Below are 21,250 nucleotides of genomic sequence, written 5' to 3'. Positions count from 1 at the left end.
ATTGACTTGGATAGAGAACTGGTTGGCAGACAGAAACCAAAGAGTTGGAATAAACGGGTCTTTTTCCGAATGGCAGGTAGTGACTTGTAGGGTACTGCAGGGATCGATCCATGGACCCCAGCTATTCACAATGGCCCAGAAACTGGTGTCAGGGGCTTCCCGCGGGTGCAAGCCCCCGACCTACACTTACTTAGCGTGCCGACAGCTGAAGCCTGGGCCTGCATGGATTTCCTCTGTGTGGCCCTGTTCAGCTCCCGGCGCACTGTGCTTGCGTGATCCAGCGGTGTAGTTAGTTCGATGCGTCGTCTGGGATCACGTGAGCACTGGGCAACCAATCGGAGGATGCAAGAGTTCATTCATGAGTTTGAAAGTAAGAACAGTCAAACTCATGAAACCTCCGGGCGTCGAAAACACTACTTATACTTGAAGAAAAATTACAAAAAACATTGCACATTTCAATGAACTATAGATAACTTAAAAAAATTATGTTAAAATATAATTTTAAATTTTGGAAAAAATAATTTTTTAAAAATCGGGGCTAAAAATACACTTACCTTACTGTAAAGTCTTTAAAAATAATAAAAATGCTAAAAAAAATGTTCTAATTCTAAAGAACAGACCACTTACCTTTTAAAATTAATTCCTTACGTCTGCTTTTTACATTCATAAAAAGTTGAGGCCTTCACGCACAGACAAACCTGTAAAAAAGAAGGAAGTTCAACGTGAATGCGCAGATTCCTGCACGCATGCGTTCGACCTGTGAACCACTTCGTTCAGAGGTTCGGAAATGCCGGTCTCCCGCGCATGCTTAGTGCATGCAAGAAACCAGCACTTCCATCAGGTCCACGGTTGAGCACCACGTTCGTACTCACGCGTTGGGATCCGAATTACTGGGCCAATATATATTACTGATCTAGACAAGTAACTAGATGTAATATCTCCAAATTTGCAGACGACACAAAGCTGGGTGGGCGTGTATGCTGTGAGTAGGATGCTGAGAAACTACAGGGTGATTTGGGCAGGTTGGGTGATTGGGCAGAAGCATGGCAGATGCTATATAACGTGGATGAATGTGAGGTTATCCACTTTGGTGTCAAAAACAGGAAGGCCGATTATTATCTGCATGGCAATAGATTGAGAGAAGGGGAAGTGCAACGAGACCTGGGTGTCCTTGTGCACCAGTCGCTGAAGGTAAGCATGCAGGTGCAGCAGGCGGTAAAGAAGGCAAATGGCATTTTGGCCTTCGCAGCGAGAGGGTTTGAGTACAGAAACAAGGATGTCTTGCTGCAGTTGTACAGGGCCTTTGTGAGACCACACCTTGAGTATTGTGTGCAGTTTTGTTCGCCTTATCTGAGGAAGGATGATCTTGCCATGGAGGGAGTGCAGCGAAGATTCACCAGACTGATACCTGGGCTGGCAGGAAGAACGCATGAGGAGAGTTTCACAGAAATCACAGAAATCTCAGAAACCCCACAGTGCAGATAGAGGCCATTTCGGCCCATCGAGCCTGCACCGACACATATCCAACGCGATCCCTGTAACCACTACACCAACACATATCCCACCCTATCCCCATAACCCCACGTATTTAATCCCCCTAACACTAAGGGTCAATTTATCATAGCCAATCAACCTAACCCACACATCTTTGGACTGTGGGAGGAAACCGGAATTTGTGTCGATTGGGCTTATACTCGCTGGAGTTTAGAAGAATGAGAGGGGATCTCATTGAAACTTATAAAATTCTAACAAGACTAGACAGATTAGATGGAGGAAGGATGTTCCCATTGGCAGGGGCGTCCAGAACCAGCGGTCACAGTCTAAGGATAAGGAGTAAGCCATTTACGACTGAGATGAGGAGGAATATCTTCATCCAGAAAGTGGTGAACCTGTGGAATTCTCTACCACACAAGGCGGTTGAGTCCAATTCATTAAATATATTCAAGAAGGAGTTAGATATATTTCTTAAGGCTAAAGGGGTCAACGGGTATGGGGAGAAAGCAGGGACCGGATACTGAATTTGGCTGATTAGCCATGATCGCATTGAATGGTGGAGTAGGTTCGAGGGGCCGAATGGCCCACTCCTGCTCCAATCTTCTATATTTCTATCCTAATTCTTCCCACAGCGGTCCTCTTTACTTAATTTGGCTGTGGGCTTTTTAAATTATTTATCCTTTTCCTAATATATTTTGTTGCACATCAATTGTTCACCCCAGAGTTATTATTAGCTGCTATTTAAGCCACAAGCTTCACAGTTAATGCCAGGCCTGGAGTTTGGTCAGAATGCCGCTTAGAATGACAGGCATGCCAAGGCCTGGAGTCTGGTCTGCATACAGCTTAGATTGACAGGCAATGCCAGGCTTGAGTTTGGTCAACATACAGCTGAGATTGAGAGACAATGCCAGGTCTGGAGTCTGGTCAACATACAGCTTAGATCGACAGGCAAAGCCATGGGGCCTGGAGTTTGATCAACATACAGCTTGGATTGACAGGCAATGCCAGGCATGGAGTCTTTTCAGCATACAGTTTAGATTGACAGGCAATGTCAGGCTTGAGTTTGGTCAACATACAGCTGAGATTGAGAGACAATGCCAGGTGTGGAGTCTGGTCAACATACAGCTTAGATTGACAGGTAATGCCATGGGGCCTGGAGTTTGATCAACATACAGCTTGGATTGACAGGCAATGCCAGGCCTGGAGGCTTGTCAGCATACAGCTTAGAATGACAGGCAAAGCCATGGCTGGATACTGGTCAGCACACAGCTTAGATTGACAGGCAATGCCAGGCCTGGAGTTTGGTCAACATACAGTTTAGATTGACAGACAATGCCAGGCCTGGATTCTGGTCAGCATACAGCTTAGATTGACAGGCAATGCCAGGACTGGATTATGGTCAGCATACAGCTGCGATTGACAGGCAATGCCAGGTCTGGAGTCAGGTCAACATACAGCTTAGATTGACAGGCAATGCCTGGCCTGATGTCTGGTCAACATGCAGCTTAGATTGAGAGGCAATGTCAGGCCTGGAGTTTGGTCAACATATAGCTTTGATTGACAGGCAGTGCCAGGCCTGGTGTTTGTTCAACATACAGCTTAGATTGGCAGGCAATGCCAGGCCTGCAGGCTGGTCAACATAAATCATAGATAGCCAGGCAATGCCAGGCCTGGAGTCTGGTCAACACACAGCTTAGAGTGACAGGCAATGCCAGGCCTGGAGTATGGTCAACATACAGCTTAGATTGAAATGCAATGCCAGGCCTGGTGTCTGGTCACCATAAGCTTAGTTTGACAGGCAATGCCAGGCCTGGAGTCTGGTCAAGATACAGCTTTGATTGACAGGCAATGCCAGGCCTGAAGTCTGATCAACATACAGCTGACAATGACAGGCAATGCCAGGCCTGGAGTCTGGTCAGCATACAGCTAAGATTGACACGTAATGCCTGGCCTGGATTCTGGTCAGCATACAGCTGAGATTGCCAGGTAATGCCAGGTCTGGAGGCTGGTCAACATACAGCCTAGATTAACAGGCAATGCCAGGTCTGGAATTAGTTCAACATGAAGCGTAGATTGACAGGCAATGCCAGGCCTGGAGATTGGTCAGCATGCAACTTAGATTGACAGGCAATAACAGGCGTGGAGTCTGGGCAACATACAGCTGTGATTGACAGGCAATGCCAGGCCTGGAGTTTATTCAACATACACCTTAGATTGGCAGGCAATGCCAGGCCTGGAGACTGGTCAACATAAAGCATAGATTGACAGGCAATGGCAGGCCTGGAGCCTGGTCAACACACAGCTTATATTGACAGGCAATGCCAGGCCTGGAGATTGGACAACATACAGCTTAGATTGACAGGCAATGCCAGGCCAGGCGTCTGGTGAACATAGAGATTAGATTGACTGGCAATGCCAGGCCTGGCGTCTGGTCAACATACAGGTTAGATTGACAGGGAATGCCAGGCCTGAAGTCAGGTCAACATAAAGCTGAGAATGACAGGCAAGGTCAGGTCTGGAGTCTGGTCAGAATATAGCTTAGATTGACAGGCAATGCCAGGTCTGGATTCTGGTCAGCATACAGCTGAGATTGACAGGCAATGCCAGGTCTGGTGTCTGGTCAACATACAGCTGAGATTGACAGGCAATGCCAGGCCTGGAGTCTGGTCAACATTCAGCTTAGATCGACAGGCAATGACAAGCCTGGAGTTTGGTCAGCATACAGCTGGGTTTGACAGGCAATTCCAGTTCTGGTGTCAGGTCAACATACAGCTTAGATTGACAGGTAATGCCTGCCCTTGTGTCTGGTCAGCATACCGCTTAGATTGACAGGCAATACCAGGCCTGGAGTTTGGTCAACATACAGCTTAGATGGACAGGCAGTGCCATGCCTGGAGTTTGTTCATCATACAGCTTAGATTGAAAGGCAATGCCAGGCCTGCAGTCTGGTCAACATAATTCATAGATTGACAAGCAATGCCAGGCCTGGAGTCTGGTCACGATACAGCTTAGATAGACAGGCAATGCCAGGCCTGAATCTGGTCAACATACAGCTGAGAATGACAGGCAATGCCAGGCCTGGAATTTGAACAACACAAAGCTTAGATTGACAGGCAATGCCAGGCCTGGAGTTTGGTCATCATACAGCTTAGATTGACAGGCAATGCCAGGCCTGGAATTTGTACAACACAAAGCTTAGATTGACAGGCGAAACGAGGCGTGGAGTCTGGTCAACTTACAGCTGAGATTGACAGGCAATGCCAGGCCTGGAGTTTGTTCAACATGCAGCTGAAATTGGCAGGCAATGCCAGGTCTGGAGTCTGGTCAACATAAAGCATAGATTGACAGGCAATGCCAGACCTGGTGCTGGTCAACAGACAGCTTAGATTGACAGGCAATGCCGGGCCTGGAGTTTGGTCAATATACAGTTGAGAGTGACAGGCAATGCCTGGCCTGGCGCCTGGACAACATACAGCTTAGATTGACAGGAAATGCCAGGCCTGAAGTCTGGTCAACATAAAGCTGAGAATGACAGGCAAGGCCAGGTCTGGATTCTGGTCAGCATACAGCTGAGATTGACAGGCAATGCCAGGTCTGGAGTCTGGTCAGCATACAGCTTAGTTTGACAGGCAATGGCAGACCTGGATTCTGGTCAGCATACAGCTGAGATTGACAGGCAATGCCAGGTCTGGAGTCTGTTCATCATACAGCTTAGATTGACAGGCAATGCCAGGCCTCGAATTTGTTCAACATAAAGCTTAGATTGACAGGCAATGCCAGGCCTGGAGTATGGTCAGCATGCAAATTATTTTGACAGGCAATACCAGGCATGGAGTATGGTCAACTTACAGACGAGATTGACAGGCAATGCCAGGCCTGGAGTTTGTTCATCATGCAGCTGAGATTGGCAGGCAATGCCAGGCCTGGAGTCTGGTCAACACACAGATTAGATTGACAGGCAATGCCAGGCCTGGAGTTTGGTCAACATACAGCTTAGATTGACAGGCAATGCCAGGCCTGGCGTCTGGACAAAATACAGTTTATATTGACAGGCAATGCCAGGCCTGAAGTCTGGTCAACATAAAGCTGAGAATGACAATCAAGGCCAGGTCTGGAGTCTGGTCAGCATACAGCTTAGATTGACACGCAATGCCAGACCTGGATTCTGGTCAGCATACAGCTGAGATTGACAGTTTATCCCAGGTCTGGAGTCTGGTCAACATACAGCTTAGATTGACAGCAATGCCAGGCCTGGAATTTGTTAAACATAATGCTTAGATTGACAAGCAATGCCAGGCCTGGTATTGGTTAGCATGCAACTTAGATTGACAGGCAATACCAGGCGTGGAGTCTGGTCAACTTACAGCTGAGATTGACAGGCAATGCCAGGCCTGGAGTTTGTTCAACATGCAGGTGAGATTGGCAGGCAATGCCAGGTCTGGAGACTGGTCAACATAAAGCATAGTTTGAAAGACAACGCCAGGCCTAGAGTCTGTTCAACACACAGCTTAGATTGACAGGCAATGCAAGGCCTGGAGTTTGGTCAGTATACAGCTTAGATTGACAGGCAATGCCAGGCCTGGAATTTGTTCAACATAAAGCTGAGATTGACAGGCAATGCCAGGACTGGCGTATGGTCAGCATGCAACGTAGATTGACAGGCAATACCCGGCGTGGAGTCCGGTCAACTTACAGCTGAGATTGACAGGCAATGCCAGGCCTGGAGCTGTTCAACATGCAGCTTAAATTTGCAGGCAATGCCAGGCCTGGAGACTGGTCAACATAAAGCATAGATTGACAAGCTTTGCCATGCCTGGAGTCTGGTCAACACACAGCTTAGATTGACAGGCAATGCCTTGCCTGGAGTTTGGTCAACATACAGCTGAGGTTGACAGGCAATGCCAGGCCTGGCGTCTGGACAACATACAGCTTAGATTGACAGGAAATGCCAGTTCTGAAGTCTGGTCAACATAAAGCTGAGAATGACAGGCAAGGCCAGGTGTGGAGTCTGGTCAGCATACAGCTGAGATTGACAGGCAATGCCAGGTCTGGAGTCTGGTCAACATACAGCTTAGATTGACAGGCAATGGCAAGCCTGGATTCTGGTCAGCATACAACTGAGATTGACAGGCAATGCCAGGCCTGGATTTTGGTCAGCATGCAACTTATTTTGACAGGCAATACCAGGCGTGGTGTCTGGTCAACCTAAAGCTGAAATTGAAAGGCAATGCCAGGCCTGGAGTTTGTTCAACATGCAGCAGAGATTGGCAGGCAATGCCAGGTCTGGAGACTGGTCAACATAAAGCATACATTGACAGGCAATGCCATGCCTGGAGTCTGGTCAACACACAGCTTAAATTGAAAGGCAATGCCAGGCCTGGAGTTTGGTCAACATACAGCTCAGATTGACAGGCAATGCCAGGCCTGGCGTCTGGACAACATACAACTTTGATTGACAGGCAATGCCAGGCCTGGATTCTGGTCAACATACAGCTTAGATTGACAGGAAATGCAAGGCCTGAAGTCTGGTCAACATAAAGCTGAGAATGACACGCAATGCCAGGTCTGGATTCTTGTCAGCATACAACTTAGATTGACAGGCAATACCAGGCGTGGAGTCTGATCAACTTACAGCTGACATTGACAGGCAATGCCTGGCCTGGAGTTTGTTCAACATGCAGCTGAAATTGGCAGGCAATGCCAGGCCTGGAGACTGGTCAACACAAAGCATAGATTGACAGGCAGTGCCAGGCCTGGAGTCTTGTCAACACACAGCTTAGATTGACAGGCAATGCCAGGCCTGGAGTATGGTCAACATACAGCTGAGATTGGCAGGCAATGCCAGGCCTGGCGTCTGGACAACATACAGCTTAGATTGACAGGAAATGCCAGGCCTGAATTCTGGCCAACATCTAACTGAGAATGACAGGCAAGGCCACGTCTGGATTCTGGTCAACATACAGCTGAGATTGACAGGCAATGCCAGGTCTGGAGTCTGGTCAACATACAGCTTAGATTGACACGCAATGGCAGACCTGGATTCTTGTCAGCATACAGCTGAGATTGACAGGCAATGCCAGGTCTGGAGTCTGGTCAACATACAGCTTAGATTGACAGGAAATGCCAGGCCTGGAATTTGTTCAGCCTAAAGCTTAGATTGACAGGGAATGCCAGGCCTGGAGTTTGGTCAGCATGCAACTTATTTTGACAGGCAACACCAGGCGTGGAGTGTGGTCAAATTACAGCTGAGATTGACAGCAATGCCATGCCTGGAGTTTGTTCAACATGCAGCTGAGATTGGCAGGCAATGCCAGGCCTGGAGACTGGTCAACATAAAGCAAAGATTGACAGGCAATGCCAGGCCTGGAGTCTGGTCAGCTCACAGCTTAGATTGACAGGAAATGCCAGGCCTGAAGTCTGGTCAACATAAAGCTGAGAATGAGTAGCAAGGCCAGGTCTGGAGTCTGGTCAGCATACAGCTTAGATTGACATGCAATGCCAGGTCTGGATTCTGGTCAGCATACAGCTGAGACTGACAGGCAATGCCAGGTCTGGAGTAGGTCAGCATACAGCTTAGATTGACAGGAAATGCCTGGCCTGGAATTTGTTCAACATAATGCTTAGATTAACAGGCAATGCTAGGCCTGGGGTTTGGTCAGCATGCAACTTAGATTGATAGGCAATACCAGGCGTGGAGTCTGGTCAAATTACAGCTGAGATAGACAGGCAATGCCAGGCTTGGAGTTTGTTCAACATGCAGCTGAAATTGGCAGGCAATGCCAGGCCTGCAGACTGGTCAACATAAAGCATAGATTGACAGGCAATGCCAGGCCTGGAGTCTGGTCAACACACAGCTTAATTTGACAGGCAATGCCAGGCCTGGAGTTTGGTCAACCTACAGCTGAGATTGACAGGCAATGACAAGCCTGGGGCTGGACAACATACAGCTAAGATTGACAGGAAATGCCAGGCCTGAAGTCTGGTCAACATAAAGCTGAGAATGACAGGCAAGGCCAGGTCTGGAGTCTGGTCAGCATACAGCTTAGATTGACACGCAATGCCAGGTCTGGATTCTGGTCAGCATACAGCTAAGATTGACAGGCAATGCCAAGTCTGGAGTCTGGCCAACATACAGCTTAGATTGAGAGGCAATGCCAGACCTGGATTCTTGTCAGCATACAGCTGAGATTGACAGGCAATGCCAGGTCTGCAGTCTGGTCAACATACAGCTTAGATTGACAGGCAAGGCCAGGCCTGGAATTTGTTCAACATAATCCTTAGATTGACAGGCCATGGCAGGCCTGGAGTTTGGTCAGCATGCAACTATTTTGACAGGAAATACCAGGCATGGAGTCTGGTCAACTTACAGCTGAAATTAACAGTCAATGCCAGGCCTGGAGTTTGTTCAGCATGCAGCTGAGATTGGCAGGCAATGCCAGGCCTGGAGACTGGTCAACATAAAGCATAGATTGACAGGCAATGCCAGGCCTGGAGTCTGGTCAGCACACAGCTTAGATTGACAGGCAATGCTAGGCCTGGAGTTTGGTCAACATACAACTTAGATTGACAGGCAATGCTAGGCCTGAAATCTGGTCAACATAAAGCTGAGAATGACAAGCAAGGCCAGGTCTGGAGTCTGGTCAGCATACAGCTTAGATTGACACGCAATGCCAGGTCTGGATTCTGGTCAGCATAAAGCTGAGATTGACAGGCAATGCCAGGTCTGCAGTCTGGTCAACATACAGCTTAGATTGACAGGCAATGCCAGGCCTAGATTCTGGTCAGCATACAGCTGAGATTGACAGGCAATGCCAGGTCTGGAGTCTGGTCAGCATACAGCTTAGATTGACAGGCAATGCCAGGCCTGGAATTTGTCTAACATAATGCTTAAATTGACAGGCAATGCCAGGCCTGGGGTTAGGTCAGCATGCAACTTAGATTGTCAGGCAATACCAGGCGTGGAGTCTGGTCAAATTACAGCTGAGATTGACAGGCAATGCCAGGCCTGGAATTTGTTCAGCATGCAGCTGAGATTGGCAGGCAATGCCAGGCCTGGAGACTGGCCAACATAAAGCATAGATTGACAGACAATGCCAGGCCTGGAGTCTAGTCAACACACAGCTTAGATTGACAGGCAAACCAGGCCTGGAGTTTGGTCAACATACAGCTTAGATTGACAGGCAATGCCAGGCCTGGCGTCTGGACAACATACAGCTTCGATTGACAGGCAATGCCAGGCCTGAAGTCCGGTCAACATAAAGCTGAGAATTACAGGCAAGGCCAGGTCTGGAGTCTGGTCAGCATACAACTTAGATTGACACGCAATGCCAGACCTGGATTCTTGTCAGCATACAGCTGAGATGGACAGGCAATGCCAGGTCTGGAGTCTGGTCAACATACAGCTTAGATTGACAGGCAATGCCAGGCCTGGAATTTGTCCAACATAAGGCTTAGATTGACAGTCATTTTTCCCTCCTTGTCTGCACATCCGACAGCAACTTTTCCCTTTCTGTCTGCGAGTCCGACGGTCTCATTTGCTTCTCTGTCTGCCAATCTGACATTCTCTTTTCCCTCTCTGTCTGCCAATCCAACAACCTCCCTTCCTTCTCTGTCTGCCCATCCGACAGCCACATTTCCATCTCTGGCTGGCCATCTGACAGTCTCTTTTCCCTCTCTGTCATCCTATCTGACAGGGAATTTGCCCTCTATGTCTGCCCGTCTGAGAGCCTCTTTTCCCTCTTTGTCCGCCCGTCCGAGAGTCCATTATCCTTCTCTGTCTGCCAATCCGACAGCCTCTTTTCCCTCTCCGTCTAGCTGAGTGACAGTGGTTTCTCCCTCTCTGCCTGCGACACCAACAGTCTCTTTTCCATCTCTGTCTGATTTTCTGATATTCCCTGCCAGCTTCCTGTCTGCCCTTCGACGAGGCTTTTACCTCTCTCTCTGTTCACATCCGACAGCCACTTTTCGCTCTCTGGCTGCCAATCCGACAGCCTCTTTCCCCTCTTGGTCTGCCCAGCCAACGGCCACTTTTCCCTCTCTGTTTGCCCGTCCGACAGTCACTTTTTTCTCTTTGTCTGACCATCCGAAAGCATCTTCTGCCTCTTTGTCTGCCCATCCGACATCCTCTTTTCCCTCACTGTCTGCCGGTCCGACGGTCTTTTTTGCTTCTCTGTCTGCCAATATAACATTTTCTCTTCCCTGACTGTGTAGGGGGCATCCTTTACCTGGTTTACGGTAATTTACCTTCCTTTACCTGGTTTACGGTAATTTACCTGGTCAGGCAGCCTTTGCCTTTATCTGTGACCAATTCCAATCAGCGGTTTCGAATCGCTAAACCCCACCTTCCATTTCTGACTGGAGGAACTTATAATTAATGATATATTACAAACGGACAAATAGTCTGGATGCAAGAAAGTCAAATTTTATTAAAACTAAGAAACTAAACCACACGATCATAGTAATCAAGGTAAAATTGCTTAAATACTGGTACCAAAGTTTTGCTTAAACACAATACATTTGGTGTCCACTAGAATGCAACTCTCCTTTGATTAATACACGCAGTACACTCAGTGTCCACTAGAGGGCTCCCTGCTCAGTTCCACACCGCTTTTAAATAAATCCAGCAATTTTACTTAAAACCCGTTGCTCACTACAGCAACTAGCTTAGTGGCTTTTACACAAAAACACAGCACTTTAATTCAGTTACTATAAAAACAGTGAAGCGTTCACCACAGCACTACAGCTTGATGTAACACTCCTTTAAATACACTTAGAAGTAGAATACTCTAATACAGCTACACCCTTCAATGCAGTTTTAAATACCGGATTCAGAGTTCACTATAGCACTTCCCTGCAAGGTGCAGCACTCTCTTACTCAAATAGGGGAGGATAAAACGGACACAACGAGGAAAATCTACTAATATCACAATTTCTAACGAATACCCACTTTTCTCCCACCCTTATGCCTATCCTAAGTTGCCTTGTGGAAGGCCAGAAAAATATATGCTCACCACTGCAATGCCAGCACAGTGCCCAATGGGATCTTCACTGCCCCGAAGCAAAGAAAACACCCCAGTGTTTTAAAAGTAAACTGCTGGTGTTTTACTTCTTCAGACAGACTCCACGCTGTAGAGAGAGGCACACGGAGGCATGCCAGAGAGAGAGAGCTGCTTCTTCGAAGCTATCTTTTAAATCCCCTTTTGGGGCCCGCCCAGATCTGATGTTTCTGGGCTAAAACAAAGAGCTCCAAACCGTCCACTTGTCTGGGATGGGTTTCGAATAAAGCTGCCGTAGATTGAATCTGTTCTTGATTGTCTGTGATGGGCCATCGAAACATCTCCATTCACGCTGATGGGTTTTGAATGGAGTTGTATTAATATGTAAACAGAAACCCATTATCTTGTGCTCACTGAAACCGCAGTCAAGTGGCTTAATCCCTTGTGCAAACATCTTTGTAGCAGTTTATGTAAACAAATCGATTATCTCGGCAGGGAGGGAACTTCCCTTTGATTGACAGATTTGACTGCCATTGAAACTTACTACAGGGCAGCGCTGAGCTTTTGATATGCTAACAGCCTGCCTGTCCTTTTACAATTCTGTTTCCATGAGGTCTGTTCAACCATTTTAATCCACTCAGCAATTTACAGTCTAAACTCAAGAGTACATCTTTTAATAAAATGTACTATCTTAAAGTGTACGATTTTTACAAAGTACTTTGATTCCAGTGTCCAAGTGCTGCCTAGTTCGCGAGCCCTACAACACAGCCTTTTTGCGATTCTGGGTATGTTTTAAAACATTGTCCAACCCAGAGACAATTTAAATCACACAAGTCTCCGTCCACGATGTGGATTAAAATTTCGCGAACTTCGGGGGCTGAGGGGATTTTGTGAACCTCTACATATGTCTGCTCATCTGACAGCCACTTTTCTCTCTCTGGCTGCCCATCCGACAGTCACTTTTGCCTCTCTGTCTACCCGTCAGAAAGTCTTTTTTCCCTCTCTGTCTACCAATCCAAAAGTCTCTTTTCCTTATCTCTCTGCAATTCCGACAATCTCGGTTCACTCTCTGTTTCCCATCCGATAGCCTATTTCCACCTCTGTCTCCCTGACTGAGAGCCTCTTTTCTCTCTCTATCTACCCGTCGGACAGTCTTTTTTCCCACTCTGTCTGCCCAATGCGACAGCTGCTTATCACTCTCTGTCTTAGCTTCTGCCATTCTCTTTTCCCTCTCTCTCTGCCCATCGGAATGTTTGTTTTCCCACTCTGACTGCCAATCCGACAGCCTCTTTTCACGCTCTGTCTGCCCGTGCGACAGTGGCATGTCTCACTCTGTCTGCCCGTCTGACAGACTCTTTTCACTCTCTGTCTGCCCATCCAGCAATCTCTGTTCGCTCTCGGTATAGCCGTCTGGCAGTCTCTTTTCCCGCTCTCTCTTCAATTCTGGCAATCTCTGTTCCCTCGCTGTTTGCCCATCTGACAGCATCTTATCTTTGCCCCTCTGCTGATCTGAAATTCTTTTTTATCTCTCTGTCTGCACGTCCGACAATCACTTTTCCCTCCCTGTCTGCACATCCAACAGCAACTTTTCCCTCTCGGTCTGCCTGTCCGATGGTTTCATTTGCTTCTCTCTCTCTCACTCCAACATTCTCTTTTCGCTCCCTCTCTGCCAATCCGACAACCTCCTTTCCATCTCTGTCTGACCATCCGACAGCAACATTTCCCGCCCGTCCAAAAGTCTCTTTTTCCGCTCTCTCTGCCATTCCGGCAATCTCTGTTCCCTCTGTGCTTCCCATCCGACAGCCTCTTTCCCCCATCTGTCTACACGACCGAGAGCCTCTTTTCTCTCTGTGTCTGCCCGTTCAACAATCTCTTTTACCTCTCTACCTAGTCATCTGAGAGTTTATTTTCCCTCTCTATCTGCCAATCCGACGGCATCTTTTCTCTCCCTGTCTGCCAATCCAACAGACTCGTTTCCCTCTCTGTCTGTGCACTGGACAGTCCCTTTTTCCTCTGTTTCCACCCATCCGACAGCCTCTTTTCACTCTCTGCCTGCATGTACGACACTGGCTTGTCCCTCTCTTTCTACGCCACCGACAGTTTCTTTTCCATCTGTGTCTGCTGTTCCGATATTGCCTGTCAGCTCCCTGTCTGCCCTTCCACGAGGCTCTTATCTCTCTCTGACTTCACGTCCGACAGCCACATTCCCCTCTCTGTCTGACCATCTGACATTATATTTTCACTCTCTGTCTAGCCGCCCGACAGCCTCTTTTACTCTCTGCCTGCCCATCCGACATTTTCATTTCCCTCTCTGTCTACCCGACCAACAGCCTCTTTTACCTCTCTGCCTGCCCATCCGACAGTCTTTTTTCCCCCTCTTTCCGCTCGCCCGACAGTCTCTTTTCCTTCCCTGTCTACTCATCCGACAGTCCCTTTTTCCTCTCTGTCCACCCATCCAACAGTCACTTTCCCCTCTCTGTCTGCCCATTCATCAGACTCTTTTCCCTCTCTGTCTGCAATCTGACAGCCTCTGATCTTCTGACATTCTCTTTTCCATCTTTGTCTGCCAGTCCGACAGACTCTTTTCCCTCTTTGTCTGACATTCCCACTGTCACTTTTTCGTCTCTGACTGCCCGTCCGATATTCACTTTATTTCTCTGTCTGCCCATCTGACAGACCCTTCTTCCTCACTGCCTGCCAAACTACATTCTCTTTTCCCTCTGCGACTGCCTGTCCGATATTCACTTTTCCCTCACTGTCTGCCCATCTGACACCCTCTTTTCTTTCCCTGTCTGCCAAAACAGAAAGTCTGTTTTCTCTCTCTGTCTGCCCATCCGACAATCTCTGTTCCCTCTCTGTCTGCCCGTATGGCAGTGGATTTTCACTCTCTGTCTGTTGTTCCCATATTAAGGCACATGGAATTGGGGGCAAGGTATTGAATTGGAAAGAAAGCTGATTGGCAGAAAGAAAGCAAAGTGTTAGAATAAACAGGTCTTTTTCCGAGTGGCTGGCAGTGACTATTGGGGTACCGCAGGGATCGGTCCTTGGACCCCAGCTATTCACAATATATATTAATGATCTAGACGAGGGAACTAGATGTAATACCTCCAAATTTGCAACCGACACAAAGCTGGGTGAGCGTGTGTGCTCTGAGGAGGATGCTGAGAAACTCCAGGATGATTTGGACAGTTTGGGTGATTGGGCAGAATCATGGCAGATGCAATATAACGTGGATAAATGTAAGTTTGTTCACTTTGGTGGCAGTAACAGGAAGGCAAATTATTATCAGAATGGCAATAGATTGGGAAAAGGGGAAGTGCAACGTGACCTGGGTGTCTTGGAAAACCAGTTGCTGAAGTTAAGCATGCAGGTGGAGCAGGCAGTTAAGAAGGCAAATGGTACGTTGGCCTACGTAGCGAGCGGCTTTGAATACAGGAACAAGGATGTCTTGCTGCAGTTGTACAGGGCCTTGGTGAGACCACATATTGAGTATTGTGCGCAGATTTTTCGCCTTATCTAAGGAAGGATATTCTTGCTATGGAAGGAGTTCAGCGAAGATTCACCAGGCTGTTACCTGGAATGGCAGGAATGATGGAGGTTAGAGATGGGATCGATTGTGCTTGTACTGGCTGGAGTTTAGAAGAGCGAGAGGTGATCTCATTGAAACTTATAAAATTCTGACAAGACTGCACAAACTAGATGCATGAAGGATGTTCCCGATGTTTGGGGTTTCCAGAACCAGGGGTCACCGTCTAAGGATAAAGGGTATGCCATTTTGGACAGAAATGCGGAGGAATTTCTTCACCCAAAGAGTGGTGATCCTGTGAAATTCTCTACCACAGTAGCCAGTAGAGGCCAATTCATTAAATATATTCAAGAAGGAGTTGGTTATATTTCTTTAGGCAAAGGCATCAAGGGGTATGGGGAGAAATCAGGGACCTGGTACTGAATTTGGATGATCAGCCATGATCAAATTGAATGGTGGAGCAGGTTCGAGGGGCCAAATGGCCTACTCCTGCTCCAGCCTACTATATTTCTATGTTTCTATTCCCTGTTAGCTCCCTGCCAGCCTTCCGCGATGCTGTTATCTCTCTCTGTCTTCACTTCCGACAGACAGATTCCCCTCTCTGTCTGCCCGTCCTCTGTCAGATTGGAAGACAGAGAAGGAAAATAGACTCTCGGACGGGCAGACAAAGAGGGGAAAGAGGCTCCCAGATGGGAGGACAGAGGGGGAACATAGGCTGTCGGAAGGGAAAGAGAGTGTGAAAAGAGATTGTCTGAATCACACAGAGAGAGGGAATAGAGAATTTCTGACGGGTAGACAGAGAGGGAAAATAGACAGTCAGGTTGGAAGTCAGAGAGGGAAAAGTGACTGTCGGATGGTCAGACAGAGAGAGAAAAAGGTCTGTCGGGTGCGCAGATGTAGAGGGAAAATAGATTGTCTGATGGGTAGACAGAGAGGGAAAAGAGACTATCGACAGGCTGATGAAGAGGGAAAATTATCTGTTGGATTGGCAGGCAGAGAGGGAAAAGAAGCTGTCGAATTGGCAGACAGAGAGGGAAAAGATGCTTTCGTATTGGCAGATAGAGTAGCAAACGAGACTGTTGGATGGCTAGTTAGAGAGGGAAAAGCGACTGTCGGAGTACAGACAGAGAGAGAAAAGTGGCTCTCAATGGGTAGACAGAGGGGGGAAAGAATTATTGGATGTGAAGCAGAGAGGGAACAGAGATTGTAGGATTGGTAGTGAGAGAGGGGAAGTAGACTTTCGGATTTGCAGACAGAGAGGGACAAGCGATTTTCGGATGGGAAGCAGAGAGGGAACAGAGATTGTCGGAATGGCAGACAGAGAGGGAAAAGCGATTTTCGGACTGGCAAACAGTGATGGAAAATAGGCTGTCAGATGAGCAGACAGAGAGGGAAACGTTGCTGTTGGACGTGCAGACAGGGAGGGAAAATGGCTGTCGGACTGGCAGACATAGAGAGAAAAAACACTCTCGGTTGGCAGACAGAGAAATAAAAGGGGCTGTCGGATTGGCAAACAGTGAGGGAAAAGACAATATCGGACGGGTAGACAGAGAGGGAATAGAGAATATTGGAAGGGTAGACAGAGAGGAAAAAGTGAATATCGGATGGGCAAACAGTGACGGAAAAGAGAATATCAGACGGGTAGACAGAGAGGGAAAAGTGACTGTCGGAACGGCAGAAATGGATGGAAAAGATTCTGTCGGACTGCCAAGCAGAGATGGAAAAGAGAATGTCAGAAGGTCGGACAGAGAAGGAAAATAGGCTGCCGGACGTGCAGACAGAGAGGGAATAGAGTCTAATGATGGACAGACAGAGAGGGAAAAGAGACTGTCGGGCGGGCAGACAGGGAGAGGAAAGATGCTGTCGGATTGGCAGACATAGAGAGAGAAAAGATGCTGTCGGATTGGCAGACAGGGAGAGAAAATATGCTGTCGGATTGGCAGACAGGGAGAGAAAAGATGCTGTCGGATTGGCAGACAGGGAGAGGAAAGACGCTGTCGGATTGGCAGACAGAGAGCAAAAAGAGTCTGTCAGAGGGGAAGATAGAGAGAGAAAAGAGATTGCAGGAATGGCAGATAGAGCGGGAAAAGGGACTGTTGGACGGGCAGACAGAGCAGGAAATGTGGCTGTTGGATTGACAGTGTGGGAAAACAAATACTCGGATGGGCAGACAGAGCGGGAGAAGAGTTTGTCAGAAGGTAAGACAGTGAGGGAAAAGAGGCTGTTGGATTGGCAGACGAAGAGATAGAATATGCTTTCGGATGGTCAGAAAAAGGGAAAAAAGTGACTGTCAGGCGGGCAAATTGAGAGGGAAAAGTGGCCGTCGGATGGGCAGCCAGAGAGAGAAAAGTAGCTGTCGGACAGATGGGTAGTGAGGTAAAAGAGGCTGTCGGATGGGCAGACAGCAAATTAATTGAGACTGTCGGATTGGCAGCTAGAGAGGGAAAATAGATTGTCGAATGGTCAGAAGAGAAATGAAAGAGGCTGTCTGAAGGGCAGACAGAGAGGGAAATGTGGCTGTCGGACGTGAAGTCAGAGAGAGGTTAAAGCCTCGCAGATAGGCAGACAGGAAGCTAAGAGCGAATATCGGAACAGAAGACAGAGATGGAAAAGAGCCTTTTGGTGGGGCAGACAGAGCGGGAAAAAACACTGTCACACAGCTAGACAGAGAGGGAAAAGAGACTGTCGGATTGGCCGACAGGGAAGGAAAATAGACTCTCAGAGGGGCGGACAAAGAGGGAAAAGAGGCTCTCGGACGGGCAGACAAAGAGGGCAAATTCACTGTCAGATGGGCTGACAGAGAGGGAAAACAGACTGCTGGACGGGCAAACAGAGAGGGAAATGAGACTGTTGGATGGGCAGACAGAGATGAAAAGGAGATTGGCAGACAGAGAAGCAAATGAGACCAGCGGACTGGCAGAAAGAAAGGTTAAGTTGTTGTCAGCTGTGCAGACACGGAGGGAAAAATGACTGCGGGATGGGCAGACAGAGAGAGAAAAAAGCCTTTAAAATCAGCAGACAGAGAAAGATAAGAGTCTGTCGAATGGAAAAACAGCGAGGGAAAAGAAAATGTCGGACAGGCAGTTGGAGAGGGAATAGTGACTGTCGAAATGGTAGAGAAGGAGGGAAGAGAGTCTGATGAATGTTCAGTCAGTTTCAGGAGATGGTTTTATTCCTGTTCCTGGCTGGGGTGGAGATCGCCTTTTTGAAGGAAAGTTCTGTAGAAAATATAGGGACAGTGTGATCTCCTGGAAGAATTTCGATCGCCTAGATGGGTCGGAGAGGAATTTCCCAGATTTTTTCTCCCAAATTGGCCATTGGGTCTTTATCTGGTTTTTTGCCTCTCCCGGGAGATCACATGGGTTCGGGTGGATGCACAGTGATAGAAGATTTGACGTTAGCATCAGATCAGCCATGATCTTATTGAATGGTGGAGCAGGCTCGAGGGGCCGATTGGCCAACTCCTGCTCCTATTTCTTTTGTTCTTATGGTCAGTGGGTCAGATTCTGTGTGTTCAGTCAGTTTATTGTCAGGGGGCCAGATTCTGTGTGTTCAGTCAGTTTATGGTCAGGGGTCAGATTCTGTGTGTTCAGTCAGTTTATGGTCAGGGGTCAGATTCTGTGTGTTCAGTCAGTTTATGGTCAGGGGTCAGATTCTGTGTGTTCAGTCAGTTTATGGTCAGGGGTCAGATTCTGTGTGTTCAGTCAGTTTATGGTCAGGGGTCAGATTCTGTGTGTTCAGTCAGTTTATGGTCAGGGGTCAGATTCTGTGTGTTCAGTCAGTTTATTGTCAGTGGGTCAGATTCTGTGTGTTCAGTCAATTAATGGTCAGAGGGTCAGTTCGGAGTGTTCAGTCAGTTTATGGTCAGGGGTCAGATTCTGTGTGTTCAATCAGTTTATTGTAAGTGGGTCAGATTCTGTGTGTTCAGTCAGTTTATGGTCAGGGGTTTAGATTCTGTGTGTTCAGTCAGTTTATGGTCAGTGGGTGAGATCCTGTGTGTTCAGTCAGTTTTTGGTCAGGGGTCAGATTCTTTGTGTTCTTTCAGTTTATGGTCACGGGGGCAGATTCTGTTTGTTCAGTCAATTAATGGTCAGTGGGTCAGATTCTGTTTCTTCAGTCAATTTATGGTCAGGTGCCAGATTCTGTCTGTTCAGTTAGTTTATGGTCATTTGGTCAGATTCTGTGCATTCAGTCAGTTTATGATCAGGAGTCATATTATGTGTGTTCAGTCAGTTTATGGACAGTGGTCAGATTCTGTGTGTTCAGTCAGTTTATGGTCAGTGGTGAGATTCTGTGTGTTCAGTCAGTATATGGTCAGTGTGTCAGATTCTCTGTGTTCAGTCAGTTTATGGTTAGGGGTCAGATTCTGTGTGTTCAGTTAGTTGATGGTCAGGGGTCTGATCCCGTGTGATCAATCAGTTTATGGTCAGGGGGTCAGATTCTGTGTGCTCAGTCAATTTATGGTCAGGTGTCAGATTGTGTGTGATCAGTCAGTTTATGGTCAGGGGTCAGATTCTGTGTGTTCTGATAATCTGGGGATCAGATTCTGTGTGTTCAGTCAATTTATGTTCAGTGGGTCAGATTCTGTGTGTTCAGTCAGCTTATGGTCAGGGTGTCAGATTTTGTTTGTACAGTCAATTTATTGTCAGAGGGTCAAATTCTCTGTGTACGGTCATTTTATGTTCAGTGGGTCAGATTCTATGTGTTCAGTCTGTTTATGGTGAGGGATTTTGATTCTGTGTGTTTAGTCAGTTTATGGTCAGTGGGTCAGGTGCTGTGAGTTCAATCAGTTTACGGTCATTGGTCAGATTCTACGTGTTCTGTCAATTTATGGTCAGAGGGTCAGTTCTGAGTGTTCAATCAGTTTATGATCAGGGATTTTGATTCTCTGTGTTCAGTCAGTTTATGGTCACAGGGTCAGATTCTGTGTGTTCAATCAGTTTATGGTGAGGGATTTTGATTCTGTATGTTCAGTCAGTCTATGGTCAGTGGGTCAGGTTCCGTGTGTTCAGTCAGTTTATGGTCAGGGGATCAGATTCTGTGTGTTCAGTCAGTTTATGGTCAGGGGGTCAGATTCTGTGAGTTCATCAGTTTATGGTCAGGGGTCAGATTCTGTGTGTTCAATCAGTTTATGGTCAGTGTGTCAGATTCTGTGTGTTCAGTCAATCTACGGTCAGTGGGTCAGGTTCCGTGTGTTCAGTCAGTTTATGGTCAGGGGATCAGATTCTGTGTGTTCAGTCATTTTATGGTCAGGGGTTCAGATTCTGTGTGTTCAGTCAGATTATGGTCAGTGGGTCAGGTTCTGTATGTTCAGTCAGTTTATGGTCAGTGGGTCAAATTCTGTGTGTTCAGTCAGTTTATGGTCAGGGGTCAGATTCTGTGTGGTCAGTCAGTTTATTGTCAGGGGTAAGATTCTGTGTGTTCAGTCAGTTTATGGTCAGAGGGTCAGTTATAGAGTCATAGAGTCATAGAGTTTTACAGCACAGAAAGAGGCCCTTCGGCCCATCGCGTCTGCGCCGCACATCCATCTCTGTCCAGTCTAATCCCATTTTCCAGCATTTGGTCCATAGCCTTGTATGCTTCTTGAATGACGTGAGGGTTCCTGCCTCTACCATCTCTTCAGGCATTGAGTTCCACATTCCAACCACCCTCTGGGTGAAAAAGTTCCTCCTCAAATCCCCTCTAAATCTCCTGCCCCTTACTCTGAATCTATGCCCCCTTGTTATTGACCCCCCTACTAAGGGGAAAAGTTCCTCTTTGTCTACCCTACCAATGCCCCTCATCATTTTGTACACCTCAATCAGGTCCCCCCTCAGCCTTCTTTGCTCCAAGGAAAACAACCCCAGCCTGTTTAGTCTTCCTTCATAGCTGAGGCGCTCCATCCCAGGTAACATCCTGCTGAATCTTCTCTGCACCCTCTCCAAAGCAATCACATCCTTCCTATAGTGAGGCGACCAGAACTGCACACAGTACTCCAGCTGTGGCCTCACCAGCGTTTTGTATAGCTCCATCATAACCTCCCTGCTCTTATATTCTATGCCTCGGCTAATGAAGGCAAGTATCCCATATGCCTTTTTAACCACCTTATCTACCTGTTCCGCTGCCTTCATGGATCTATGTACATGTACACCAAGGTCCCTCTGACCCTCTGTACTTCCTAGGGTCCTACCACTCATTGTGTATTCCCTTGCCTTATTTGTCCGTCCATAATGCATCACCTCGCACTTTTCAGGGT

This window comes from Somniosus microcephalus, unplaced genomic scaffold (assembly GCF_052327205.1).
Source record: "Somniosus microcephalus isolate GS21.2 unplaced genomic scaffold, FLI_Smic_1.0 unresolved_chr6, whole genome shotgun sequence".
NCBI classification, from domain to species: domain Eukaryota; kingdom Metazoa; phylum Chordata; class Chondrichthyes; order Squaliformes; family Somniosidae; genus Somniosus; species Somniosus microcephalus.
The sequence above is the reverse complement of the archived record's forward strand: the minus strand, read 5'-3'. Positions refer to the sequence as shown.